Raw genomic sequence first — 15,326 nt, 5'->3', positions numbered from 1 at the left:
GGGAAAGAAGGGAAGAGAGGGAGCACAAGGGTAACCCCACGCGCACTGAGAAGGAGCTGGCTATCTCTGGCTCCCCATCTTTGGTCAGCCCTGCTTCTGCCTTTCCTGAAATTCCAAATTTTGTGTCTCAGAGACCTCCCACCTACTGACTGAACCATCCCCAGTTACAGAGCAGACTTCCTTAGGGGCACAGAGTTTGTTAATAGTCTCCACCGCCAGACCAGTAGGGATCAGAATAAATTCATATTCTCATTGGCAAATTCATTGGCAAATAGAGCCAACACAATAGCTGGGCCTCTGGCTGCCTCCACTGTCTCTGCTCCTTCCCAGGCTCTGTTGGCGGCCATCAGACAGCCCTCACTGGACGGAGAGTTCCAGCAGATCCTTGGATGCCCACAGAGTGTTGAAGGCAGAACTTCTGGAATATGGAGTTTCATTCAGTGTTTATTCCATTCAAGAGACAGGGCTTCTAGCTTGATCGACCTCCCAGTGATACTGCTAAATGCTCTAGATTCACCTTTAGCCTCAAGCTCAAAGCCAACATAACTCTCCAGAGCCCTCTTTACTCTTGCTACTTTCACCCACAATGGGCCGATCTCCCCATTCTATAACCACAACTTGTCAGACTCCTAAATATTCCCCAGGTGACTGAACTTCTTGTTACCGTGGCCTAAGTGATTGCTTCCCCATCTTTTACAGATGCCTCCAAGAATTAGTGCTGAGAGAGTCATATAGCCCTGGACTTTGTCTACATTGTTTAGTTCCCCTCTCTGTGCCAAGTTAGTTTTATCAGTGCCAGTCCCAATTTCCTACCATCATCCTATGACATCAAAAGAAATCTCAGAAGCTGATTTTATTCTTTGCTCTCTGTTTGTATATCTTTATTATAACCAGTACATTTCTTTCAACCTGGAATGGACTTACCAATAACAGAATGGAACTGACCTCAACTTCTGGAAGAACTCAATGCAGTAAGCCACTGCAGAAGACTGTCTTTACATAAGTTGCTGGTAATCAGTCACCAGGCATCATATTCAGAGTCCCAGGCAATCTTTCAATGCCCACATGGCATATAGAGCTCGGCCCAATTTCTATTTCATTCAAGAGACTGGGCCTCCAGCTTCATTGGCCAGGCTATAGTCCTCCCAGTGACCCTACTTAATGCCATAGACTCAGCTTTAGCCACGAGTTCAACCCCAGCCTGTCTAGAACACTTAGATATGCTGAGGTATTCAGAAACTGGGTCAACAGCAAGGAGAAGTAAACTAAGACACGGCATGATGGAAGGTTGAGGTACCACCATGAAATCAGTCTGATCCCTGTCCAACTACAAGAGAGTGACAGACTCAGACTGGGTCTACCCTATCAGTTAGTGTTCAAAGTCAGGCAGCCGTTGGCAGTGGTGTTACAGGAGAATGGTTCCTTCTTCATGTCACCTGACCTCATCTGAGGCTAAACATGGTTCTTTACTTTGGCTGCACATTAGAATCACCAAGGGAGCTTTAGATATATCAGATGCCTGGTCTCCATAAACAGAGATGATGACTTAATTGGCCTGGGCATCAGCAGTTTTGGAAAACTCCCCATGTCATTGTAATGGGCAAGTACCGACAATAATGAGAACTACTGACCAGAAATGAATAGGACTCAGGTATTGATGGTGGCAACCAGACTGAAGGCTCTAGCTCTGACTTGGAAATGGAATATGAGGCAGAAGAAAAAAACAAACCTAATCATAGACTAGGCCAACCTAGATAAATTTGGTGATTTCTTCCAAATCCACCAGTTGCAGTCTAGCCAGGTCTTCCTCCCCAACCAACTGAAAGGCTGAGGTTCCTAGTGGACCACGAGAAAACTCCCTGGTGCGTTTTGGTTAAAGGACTGGACTGAGCTGAGTTTAGGAGTGAAGGGTCTCACTGACCACTCCTGGATGAGTCAGGGACTGACATTTTGGTAACATCGCTCTTCCCATTAACATTACATCTTTAATATTATTCTCTGGCATAAAATCCTTCCAGGAGTCTCCTTTAAATTGTTACAATAAGAGGAGGCTATAGACCTGAGATGCATAGAAGATAAAATAGGCCATTGAAGAGCCTTATGTTTTGAGCGAAATGGACCAACTATATTCTTTTTACACAGTTAACCAGGAAAGAAAACCATCTGAAAACAAACCTTGCGGATGATGGCAATTTGCAGAGAGGAGATTGAGCCTGGAATGTGGTGTAGGAGGTAAGCAATGCTAACGGCCAATGATCCATTAGCTTGTGGAGTTGAGCAACTATTGGGTTTGCTACCAACCGTATCCAAGTGAGAGCCTTTCAGGGACGTGCAATTGCTGTCAGTCCTCGGAATAAAGCTGTGTGAGGCTGGTGGCTGTGTGAGCTGTCATTGGCTGGTTTCAATGAGCAGATGTTGCCTAACATAGCTCAGTCTCATTTCCATACAAGCAGCCCATGCCCATGCCAGGCGACCTCTGAGCAAGGGCCTTTGCTTCCCCACAATCTGCAGTGCCTTGGTTCTAGGTGAAAATGGACAGAGGCTGCAGGGGTTGCTCCTAAAACCGATTTGGGGGGAGGGAATAGATAAACTCACCACTTAATCATACACTTTTCTCATGGCTAACGTGTTGTCCCTCACAGTCTACTTTTTGCTGGGACAGTACAAAGAATCTTATGTTTATTCATATAGAATATTTATCAAGTGTCTACTTTGGGAAAGGACTATTTTAGGCACAGAGGATGGAGCAGTGAGCACAATAGATAAGCTTCTGCCTTCAGAGAGCTTATCTTCTAGTGGGAGACAAAAAAGAACCAGGGATACCTATAAATAAATAAATATCAGTAAGCATAAAAGCCATGAGGAAAACAACACAAGGTGACCTGAGTATCAAGAAGTCAGCACAGGGAATGATAGAAAAAATAGACTAATTGGACTTGATGAAAATGAAAAGCTTTTGTGCTGCCATGGAAGTGATGCAGTGAAAAAGGCAACCTAATTTTTATTTTTTAAGTAAAGGGCCAATGATCTGAATAGATAGTTCTCCAAAGAAAATATACAAGTGACCAGTAAACACATGAAAAGTTGTTCAACATCATTAGCCATCAGTCAAATACAATTTGAAACTGTAATAAGATACGACTTTACACCTATTAAGAGAGCTATAATAAAAAACACAGATGAGAAGTGTAAGCAAGGACATGGAGAAATTGGAGCCCTCATATGCTGCTGGTGAGAATGTAAAAGGATTTGGCTCCTTTGGAAAGGGTCTGGCAGTTCCCCCCCGCCCCCCGCAAAATTAAACATAGAGTTAGCATATGACCCAGCAGATCCACTCCTATGTATATACTCAAGAGAAATGAAAACACGTGCCCACACGAACACTTGTATTTGAATGTTCCTAGCAGCATGACTGTAGTAGTCAAAAAGTGGAAACAACCCGGATGTCCATCGAATGATGAATGGATAAATAAAATGTGGTATACCTATACAATGGGATATTACTTGGCAATAAAAAGTAATGAAGTACTGATACATGCTACAATATGGATGAACCTTGAAAACATCATGCTAAGTGAAAGAGGCCACTCACAAAAGCTTCCATTGTCTGATTCCATTTGTATGAAATGTTCAGAAGGAGCAAAGTGACTGAGCCAGCAGGTAGACTAATGTTTGTCTAGGGACAGCAGGAAGTGGGGAGAAGGGGAGTGACTATGGGTTTTTGGAGGAGAGAGAAAAACGTTCTAAAATTGATTGTGGTGATAATTGCACAGCTTTGTGAAGATACTAAAAAACCACTGAATTGTATTCTGTACTTTAAATAGTGGTGTTCTATGGCATATGAGTTATGGCTCGGTAAAGATTTTATTAAAAGAAGATGAAGAAGAAGGAGAATAAAGTAGCATCATCTGCCCCCCGCCCCCCCGCAACCATAGAAGGATTAAGGATTTGGGGGAAGCATTCTGTGCAGAGAGAATAGGTAATGTAAGTGCCCTAGCTTTTCTGTTTGATATTTTGTGGTAAAATAAAAAGAACATGGGTTTGGGGCCAGGCACATCATCGTCTGAATCCCATACTGACCATTTACCAAGATTAGCTTCCTTTAAAACTTTTTTTAAGCTTTCTTCTTTAAGAACTTACTGTGTACTAGATATTGCACTAATAGATTTCCATGCACTGATGTAATTTCCTCCGAGGGAGGTGGTATTATTCTTCTTCTTACAGGAAGATGAGACCCAAAGTGCCTGTAACCACTACATGATACTGAGGGAATGACCTGGGATATGCACATCATCTTCTTGGCTCTTAAGTATCTCATTTATGAAGTGGAGATAATATCTACCCAACATGGCCCTGTAGATGGAAACCCATGTGTACCTAGCAGTGTGCCTAGAATTACTTTAAAAGTTTTTCTTTAAGTTTATATATTTTAAAAAATTTATATGATTATTTTTTATGAATGTCTTATTTCCACATTCGATTGTGAGCATTTTTAAGAAGTGGCAATGATTTACATGCCTTTCTAATTTTAACCTTATGGTACAACAAAACTGGGTTTGGTATTTGTGGCAGGTTAAATAATGGCTTTCCCCTCAAAAGATATGTCCAAATCCTAACTTCCAGATCCTGAGAATGTTACTTTATTTGGAAAAAAGTTCTTTGCAGATGTAATTAAGATAAAGATCTTGAGATGAGATCATTCTGGATTACCCATATGGGACCTAAATAGAAAGACAAGTGTCTCTATTAAAGACACAGACACCAAGGAGAAAGCCATGTGAAAATAAAAGCAGAGGTTGCAGTTATATATTCACAATCTAAAGAACACCTGGAGCTGCTAGAAACTGGAAAGAGCAAAGAAAAATCAGAGTGGGGCCCAACCAACACCTTGATTTCAGACTTCTGGCCTCCAGAACTGTGAGATAATACATTTCTGTTGTGTTAAGCCACCCAGTTTGTTACAGCATCCACAGGAAACTAATATGGTACTTATGAATAGTTAGATTATGAATAAATAAATATTAGATTATGAATAAATAACGATTGATTGAGGGTGTTAACAACAAAGGCCACCAAGAAACAAGGAATAAAGGGAGGATTGTAATTAGTAATTTTTGAGCACAAGACACTGTTGTGATACTTTCACAGCTATTAACTTCTCTCATGCTGGAGCCAATCAGTATGGTTAACTGTATGGATTTTGAAGTTAGAGCCAGGGGCAAGCCTTGGTCCCACCACCTATTTTATATATGATACCAGGCAGTCAGTGTCATTTATGTATATCTCAGTTCCTCCGTCTGTAAAATGGGAAAAATCATTGCATCTAAGGTGGCTGTGTAGAGTAATGAGAAGTAAAAATATTTGAGACAAGCTATTTCTCTGATGAAACAGACAGTAGGGTCTTGAAAGGCTAACACTCCTACACAGAGATGAGCTCTAGACAGACATTGCTCCCAGAATTTAGTTATAGATTTTCAGCAGTCTGATTATGATAGGCCCAGGCATGGTTTTCTTCATATATGTTTTGTTTGCAGACCTCCTTGATTCTGTAAATTTATGTGTTTCACCAAATTTGGGAAGTTTTTAGCCACTATTTCTTCAAATTATTTTTTTCTACTCTTTGTTTCAGCAACTCTAAAAATCCATATATTAGATCTTTTGATTCCCACACCCCCAAAAGTCCCTGTACATTTTTTCCAGTATTTTTTCTGTCTTTTCTTCATTTTAGGTAATCTCTATTGATCTATCTTCAAGTTTACTTTTACTGACTCTTTTCTATGTCATCTCCATTCTGTTATTAACCCCATCTAATAAATTCTAATTTCAGATACCATGTTTTTAGTTCTAAAATTTCCAACTGATCCTTTTTCATATTTTCAATTTCTCTGAGTTATCCTATCTTTTCATTCATTACGAGCATATTTTCCTTTACCTGTGGAGCATATTTATACCATTTTAAAGTCCTTGTCTGATCATTTTATTTTTTTAATTTATTTATTTTTATTTATTTATTATTTTTGGCTGTGTTGGGTCTTTGTTGCTGCGTGCAGGCTTTCTCTAGTTGCGGCGAGCAGGGGCTACTCTTCGTTGTTGTGCATGGGTTTCTCATTGCGGTGGCTTCTCTTGCTGTGGAGCATGGGCTCTAAGCACATGGGCTTCAGTAGTTGTGACTCATGGGTTCTAGAGTGCAAGATCAGTAGTTGTGACGCACAGGCTTAGTTGCTCTGCGGCATGTGGGATCTTCCCGGACCAGGGCTCAAACCTGTGTCCCCTGCATTGGCAGGTGGATTCTTAACCACTGTGCCACCAGGGAAGCCCTGATAATTTTAATACTTGAGACATCTCAGTGTTGGCCTCCGTTGACTGTCTTTTTTTTTTTTTTGAGAATGGGTCACATTTTCTTTATTGTGTATATGTTGACTAGTTTGGAGTTGTGTTCTGGACATTGTGAATGTTGCGACTTCAGTTATATTTCTCCAAAGAGTATTAATGTGTATAACCTGCATTAATTTGGTTAGGTGGGTGGCAACTCAAATCTCAGTTTTAATATTTTATATTTAGCTGGGCTATTTATAGCCCATGCGTATGTGGCTCAGGCATCAGCCTGAGACTTGGGGCAGAATCTGTATGCAGAATTTAGTGTTAGTCTTCTCTGATTCTCTCCTTATTTTGAGATTGCCTCCTCAGTCTTCAGCAGCCATAGTTGCTCCAGGTTCCATTCCTTTGTTCTTTAGGTCAGAAAATTGGGTTTTCTATGGTTTTAGATTCCCTAAATTATGACTGGAGTCTGCCATCAGGTCAAAGCCCATATCCCCAATGGGAAACTCACTTTATCATGATTGCATCTTCCAGGTTTTGACTCTCCTCCAAAATCTTTTGCCTTTGTTCACACTCTAGACCCTTCAGGTGGTTGTCTTAGCGGGTACTTTGTCCCAAGTTTATAGCTGTTTTCTGTAGGAGCGTCAGTCTATTGAAACTTACTGCTTCATCGTGGAGATAGAATCTTGCATTTAGCTATAGGTGGAAAATATAAGAAGCACTTAGATAATGTCTAGCCCAAGGTAATCCTCAATAATAATCACTACTTATTATTCTCATCATAACACTGTGTAAGATTAGCATTCTTATTCCCATTGTGCAGATTAAGAGTAAGGGCTCAGAGTGGTTAAGTAACTTACCTAGCATCTTATAGCTAGTAATTTGAGATTTGTCAAAAGGAGTAAATTCCAGTTTGGAGTTTTGGCTAGATATTTCCATTGCTGTTCTCTCTTGAATCTTCAATGACCTTGAATATCTAAGATTCATTGATTTCCATCTGTAAATGGAGATTCATGACTGTGCTGCTGAAACCCTGATGCTGCTTTTCATGAAGAGAAATGAGCTTGAAGAATGTCAGGCTCAGGTTCACCTTATGAGCAGATATAAGAAATCACCACAATGACTATTTAAATGGGGATGAGAAAAGGACCCAAAGCCTTTACTTGGCTACCACAAAGACACTCACCTCCTCCTTTTATTAACTATGTGGCATTGATCAGTAATTTTTTCCTTGAGTCTCAGTTTCTTCATCTGCGAATCGGGTGTAATAATTCCTAATCCCCAAACTGGGAGAGAATTCAGTGAGAAAGCTGACTTCCCCATGCCGGACTTTGTCCTTCACAAATGGCAGGATAGATTTAAGTTAGCAGAATTGGAATAGTGACTCCATATGCAGTCCAAAGAGAGAGGAAACAGAAGTCAGTGGCACAGAGGAGACCAATAGTTTCTCTGGGTTTTCCCGTGGTACGGTTTTCCTTTTCAGATGGCTGGGAATGAGGCTTCTGCTTGCTGGGGAGGCCAGTCCTCAACAACAGTCCGTTCTCCTCACTGCCACACATGACCATTTTTCCCCTTGAGTGGCCTCTGGCTTTAGCAAACAATTAGGCAATGGACAACAAGACTGCACACAGTTTCTGGGGAAGTGGCTTCTTCTTATTACTTGATGCTTCATTTTTATTTTTAATTTTCTTATCTTTGCTCTCATCCCAGGGGAATCTTCACATATGCTGTATTACTAAATTCTTGCAATGGAGCAATGGAACAATGGAATAAATGATAAAAAGTGTATTTTGTAATTCCCCAGTCTCTCTTGGGATGAGCTTGAATAGTCCAATGCTTTGGACTTGTATTTGGAAATATTGGTTCATCTAAAGGTTATCACATAGGTTTTATTATCCCCCATTTAACAAATAAGGAAACTGAGAGGCAGAGATGGTATAATTTGTGCCAATCTCCACAGCTTCTTAGTGCAGAGCTGGTATTCAATGACATTAAGGGCCATGGAAAATTGAATGTAGCTGGAGGAACACCATTTCTTTAGACTCTGTCTCTGGCTTTTACTTATAACTTTATAGCTGCAGTCTAGATTAGAGACTTAATTTTATATTTTCTCAAAGATTTTGCTTTGGATTTTTTGTATGGGAACTTGGAGAGTGAGAACCCAGTGTGTGCATCCCTTTCAACTTGGAGATTGCATTTTACATGTCTGTGGGATGATACAAGAATAGACTTATACTAAACTGTTTATTTCGGGTCTGTTTACACTTCCCATTTTATTTCTGACACCTAGCTCTTTTTTCTACTGCATCACAGCTCCGTCCTTTCCAGCCCAATTCTTTCCTGTCTTCTTTATGCCCAGGAACCACATAAACAAATAAAGACATAGAGCAGCACATGTAGACAGTGTCCTCGGAAAGTTGAAGTGAAATCCCCCGAGATGAAAACCTCAGTTCTCCAAACAGGCTCACCTCTTCCCCCACATGGCTCTGCTAAAGGATTTGTCTGGGAAGGTCTCTGAGTCCATGTCTGTTTGGTGACAGCTGTCCAAATGTAAGAGGTGTTATGCATTTGGAGAATGAAGTTACTTGGCTGAATTGATGGTGTGTGACCATGAGTGTCCGATGTCTGTTTCTGTGCTGGGCATTACACCCTCACTTCTTTTGGTTTCCAAAGCAGACCTGTTGGAGAGAGATGAATTTGAGGCAAACATCATTTTCCTTTGTAGGAAAGAATAATATTATTCCCAGCATGTGAAGTCCTGCCAGGAGGGTATCTCCTAGAGTACAAAAGGAATCAATGCAAAAGGGCACAGTAAGAGCTAGTCAAGCTCTCTTTCTTAAAACTACAGTAGAAAATGAATAGAAGGGACCTTGCCAGAACTCAACCATCATTTGCTGGTTTAGAAGGGGAATGGCTGGAGGCTGGAAGACACCTGAGAAACATTGGAGTCTAAATCCCTTTTCACTACTGTTGAACTTTGCAGAGCTCGGAGGCCTCAGAGAGAGAGTGGAGATACAGCGCTAGGAAAGGGAGCCAGCTGTTACCACGTGTGCATGGGGTGAAGACAGGCCAAACAGAAGATGTCAAATTCTAGGTGATTGCTAGGTTAAGAAGTTGTAGAGAATATCAGTATGATGGTTGGGTTATTGGACTGCATAGCTCTTAGTACGTCTTCCTAACCTGAGAATATTTGATTGTGTGAATTAAACCAAAGTTAATTCACTCTATATTCAAGTTCTCTGTTGCTCTACAGATTTTGATCGACTGCCCCAAGGGAATGAGATGGAATATACACCAGAAACATGCTTTCAGAGAGAGTGAAGAATTGATATAAGTTATAATTCAACAAATTACATATATTTGAACACCCACTGTATACTAAGTCATGAGATTCCAAAGACGAAGAATAGATCATCAAATTTTAGATGGACTTAAAGTCAGGTAGCAAAGAAAGACACTTAGTATATAGTGTCTTTATATACTTAGGGTATAGTGTGATTAAATGTTTTAATAGACCACTACTTAATAGTGCTTGGAAACACAGATGAAGAATAATTAATCGGCCTCATGGAAAGCTAGAGAGAGGAGATGATTTTTTTCTGGGCCTTGAGTATGAACTCATCATATTAACTCATCAGACGTTATGAGAAGAGAGAAAGTAATGTAATATGACTGAAACATGCAGTTAGGTAAGGGAATGGTCAGTCATCAAAGTGGAAAGATTGGATGAAGCCAAGTTTTTTTGCCATGCTGAGGAATTAGTACTTCATTCTGCAGGAACTAGGGAGCCATTAAATTTACCTCTTAGAAACCCCATAATGGCAACATATCAAAATGGACTGAAGACTTCTAAGTAACATGGTAGGGGGAGTACATCAGAGATCTCCGCCCTCCAGTCCAAAAACATAGAAATGATCAATAAAATGCTTTGAAAATATAAAAATACATAGGTGTGCTACAAATAAGCAAAAATAAACAACAAAAATACCTCCTGCCTTTTTCAATTCAGAATTGAATTCAGAATTCAACCGCAGGCTGTTGGTGGTTTCTTCATTCTGGTTCCTACTGATCACCACCAAAGATTTCAAAAAACTCAGAAGCATTCAAATCTTATTAGATTAATAGATCCCCAGAACTTATTCATCTTGCATAACTGGAACTTTTTGCCCTTGACCAGCATCTCCCTATTTCGTGTACAGCACTATGACTGCAGTTAACAATACTGTATTAGAACCTATAGGGGAAAAGAATCTGAAAAAGAATATATATATGTATAACTGAATCACTGTGCTGTACACCTGAAACTAACACGACATTGTAAATCAACTATACTTCAATTAAAATAAGTTTTAAAAAATACTATATTTGATACTTGAAATTTGCTAAGGGAGTAGATCTTAAGTGTTTTGTTTTGTTTTGTTTATGTTTTTGGGGGCGCTGAGCCATGCCGCTTACGGGGATCTTAGTTCCCCAACCAGGGATGGAACCTGTGCCCCCCCGCAGTGGAAGTGCAAAGTCTCAACCACTGGACCACCAGGGGATTCCCGATCCTAAGTGTTCTTACCACAAAAAAGAAAAAGAAACTGGTAACTATGTGAGGTGAGGGATATGGTAATTAGCGTGATTGTGGTGGTTATTCATAATGTATATGTACATTAAAACAGCAACTTGTATATCTCAAATGTAAACAACTTTTATCTGTCAATTATACCTTAGTAACACTGGGAAAGAACCTAATAGGAATAACTACTTTAACTGCTCTCTATTCCGTGCCGATCTAATGAAGATTAAGGGGTCCTTTCACATTCTTTGCTCTCAGATTCTTAAAGCAGAAACGGTATATGATTCTAAGAGAGGGACTCCTAATCATTTTCTGTGCCATCGGCCCCTTTAGGAGTTTGGTGTAACCTGTAGACGCCTTCTCAAAATAATGTTTTTAAGTACATAAAATAAAATACATAAGGGAAACTAATTATGTTGAAATACAGTTATCAATTACAGAAAGAACCCCAAATCTGTAATATGGGAATATATGTGCTTTTAATTAACATATTAAATAAAAAAGATCCAGCTGTGGGTCTAACAACTCATTTTAAAGTGAGGAAGAGCGTCAATAATATTTCTATATATCTGCAACAACGGTAAAATGGTACGAAAATATCTGTGATTTTTATTAATGACAGAGTCACGGATACTAGTAAGAGTCATACTGAGAATTCAAATTTACACCTTTAGTTTGAGAATCAAGCCCCACATAAGGCTTCTATGAAATCATTTCCAGTGTTGACCCAGCAGATTTTGTGCACCTATTAGTGGTGGGGCACGTCCAATGACTATATGACCTGACACAAGGAAGGTGCTCAATAAATATTTATCAATGAATGAATGAGTGAATGAATGAATGGAGCTGATCTGCCTGAAGAACAAGCAAAGGAAAGTATTCTTCCCTCCTGCCCACGCTTTCTGCCTCTGTCCTCTTCCTCATTCCTTCTCATCCCCACTTGTATATGCACACATCACTGCACTGATATTTATTGGGCAGCTACTGTATTAAAGTCACTGTACTAGGATTTGTGGTTGACACTCAGATGAATGAACGAGTTATAAATCTGTCCCTAAGATAGACATAGTCTGGGAGGATGTGATGGGAACCCAGAAAAACCGTCCTCATGTTCAGCACATGACAATGTTTTATTGATTGCCTATTTTTTCCTTAAGCATTCCTATAAAACCTGGGAAACCATCAAGGCAAATCTCAAAGTTGGCAATAATGAAATAGCAGCCAGGTTGCAGTCTCTGAAAAAGAAACCTGTCACACACAGGGCCTTTTCAAACCATGCAATTTGCAAAGCTGAGTTTGGAAGAAGTAGGTCAGTTTGCAGAGTTAGCTGCCATAAGATTCTGCAAACAGCTGCCTTAGCTGGAACCTGTGTTAGCCAGGGAAAAATCACAGATGGGACATCTTTAAAATATGCCATAGAGTGGTGCTTGCTATTGAATTTTCTAAAGATTGTTTTATGAGATGTTTCCATACTGATTTTTTGAGAAATAGGTCACTTCTCCCACAAAATTTGATAATATCTGATTGGATGTGCAGACTTTCTTCTGTATGCTACCTCTAAACTTTCAGTAACCCCGCTCTACTGGTGGTTGATGAAGACAGCTACACAAGGGCAAATGTGGTGCTGGTTGGTTGTTGGGGAGACCTTTCCTCCTTCCACAGTGGTCAGCTGGCCTGTCAAGTGTAGATCCACAGCAGAACAGAAAATCCTGCCTGTTTTCCATTTTCCTGGTGAAGAAGTCCATAATCTAGAAGAGGGGATGGCAAACAATGGCCCAAGGGCCACTGCCTGCTTTTGTCAACAAAGTTTTATTGGAATGTGGCCACACCCATTCATTTAAATTTTGTCGACAGCTGCTTTCATGCTACAACAAAAGACTTGAGTGGTTGTGACAGGTACTTTAAGGCCTACAAACCTAAAATATTTACTCTAGCTCTTATTATAGAAAAAGCTTGCCAACACTTGCTTTAAAAGGCCAACAGTTCAGATGTGTCCTCTTGCTCATGGGATGGCTGGGATTCCCAGGACATGTTTGGGAATGCTGGGAAGCAATCTTACGGGCTGACTTAATTCAAACTTGCTTTCCTTTTTCAATCTTAAGCCCTGTAAAGATGCTAGAGGGTATCAAAATCTGCCCCATCTAAAGAGGAAGTATTTTTATTTTGTGTAGGTATAGGTAAAATAAGAAAGGTCCATAAATAACTATAACATAAAGATCAAAGTAGTAAGAGAGATACAGAGAAAAGCACTCTGGGAGCGCAGTCTGGGAAAAACTACTTCAGACTTAGGGGACCAGAAAACTCTTTACAGGAAAAATAAAAAAGGTATTTAATCCAGGCTTTGAAGCATGAATAGACCTGAACAAGAACCTTATGAAAAGGATCAGAATCACAGATCACATATGATCTGTGAGGATTGGGGGAGATCATCCAATCTCTTGGGTCTTCTACATTCATCCATCTATGCATCCAACAAATACTTATTAATTTTCTACTAGGTCACAGGCATGGAATTATGGAGATCCAAAAACAGTGGTCCAACTCTTCTCCCTCTTCTCTCAATTTCCAAGGTCTTGCCAAAAATGACCCAAGGAGTACACAAAGAGGTGTATAAGGGAAATTAGAGAAGATGGCTTATACATGCTACAAACATCAAGAAATTTCTCCTAGAATTAGAGAAGCTAGGACTGGATTAAAGGCAGTGTGATGGCTAATTTTATGTGTCAACTTGACTGGACAATGGGATGCTTGGGATTGCTGGTAAAATATTATTTCTGGATGTGTCTGTGAGAGTCTCTAGAAGAGATTAGCATTTGAAACAGTAGACTGAGTAAAGAAGATCTGTTCTCACCAATGTGGGTGAGCATCATGCAATCTGCTGAGGTCCCACATAGAGCAAAAAGGCAGAGGAAGGGTGAATTCTTTCTCTCTCTTCTTGAGCTGGGACATGCACCTTCGCCTGCCCTTGGCCATCCCCGCTGTTCTCAGGCTTTCAGGCTTTGGGACTTACCCTAGCAGCTCCCCCTTTTCAGGACTTAGGGCTCTGACTCAATTACACCACCAGCTTTTCTGGCTCTCCAGCTTGCAGACAGTATATCATGGAGCTTCTCAGCCTTCATAATTATGTGAGCCAATTCCCACAATAAATCTCTTTTATACCTATATGTATTCTATAGGTTCTGTTTCTCTAGGGAAGCTTGACTATTACCAGAAGGCAGCAAAGGTCACAATAAGAGATGTGCAAAGTTAAGAAGAACACTGCACTGCTTTCCAAATGTGAAGAGGAACTGTCTAGAGGGAAGGATAAATCATGGTATGTAGGGGAAAACTACATATGAATTTCATTTATCAGTCAAGAAGCTGCTGCTTCCAAGGTCAAAGGTGGTAACAGCTAACGGAAGCTGGAAAACAAGAAGACTTGTCCATGACATAGTATGATTTCCCCTGATCCAGTTGGCAGCATCGCTAGGAAGGTCAGTAGAACCACTGTGTCTACTTGAAACAGAGGTTAAGATTCATAGACTATAAAATGAACATAACTGGTGCCCAGCTCAGTAGCTTTTCCAAATACAAAGGAAAAGTAAGGCAGAGACCTTCTATAGCACCTTGATTCTTATCCAATCTGTACAGTCTGTTAGACCCTGTAACTGATGATGAAAAAATCATAATGCTATAGAAGCTCCAGATGGACAGGAGAGGACTTAAGGACATGGCTCACACTATCTTTCATAAATGTGAGCAAGGATCGAAATATCTTCCATCAAGCCTAAAAAGTAAGAAAAAGAAACAACTTGAGACCCACGGAAAGATATTTCAACATAAAAAAGGAAAGAAAATATAGGATTCAAAAGAAGATATCTTTAGAAAAAAATAGAAGTACACTTTAGGTAACACGTACTTTCCACTCTCTATGAAGTGAAAGTAGAAAGACAGGATGATATCACAGCAGTCTGTGATGAAATTGTAGCCTGGGGTAAAGGGAAAATACAAGAAAGCCAATAATGGCAGTGCAGAATTTTAAATGACATTAGAAAACTAAGTCGGTGATATACGACTCATAAACTTGGGAAGCTCTAGAATGCAGAATACAAGAAAAGGCAATGAAAACAAAGAGAAGAATGTTACAACTTATGTCTAGAGGCTAGAGGCTGGAGATTCATGATACAAAGAATTAGTTGTTGGGAGAAAGAGAGAGAATGAATTTTATATAATAAAGACAAAACGGAATACAGCACCCCTGAACAGAGAATGAACCAAACCCACTGATGTACAGGTTCCAGCTAGTTGTGGGAAAATTTAACAGAAGGAAATGAACTCTGGGCTATCTTTCACGATAAAGAAAATTCTATAAGCATAAAGAGTGTATGAAAATGATTACCTACAAAGGCAGGTTATTAGGCTGGCAGGTTTTTTTTAATATTGCCTTTCCCTTTCCTCATTCTTGAAA

Source organism: Neophocaena asiaeorientalis, unplaced genomic scaffold, assembly GCF_003031525.2.
Source record: "Neophocaena asiaeorientalis asiaeorientalis breed wild unplaced genomic scaffold, Neophocaena_asiaeorientalis_V1.1 scaffold91, whole genome shotgun sequence".
In the NCBI taxonomy this organism is placed as follows: Eukaryota; Metazoa; Chordata; class Mammalia; order Artiodactyla; family Phocoenidae; genus Neophocaena; species Neophocaena asiaeorientalis.
The sequence above is the reverse complement of the archived record's forward strand: the minus strand, read 5'-3'. Positions refer to the sequence as shown.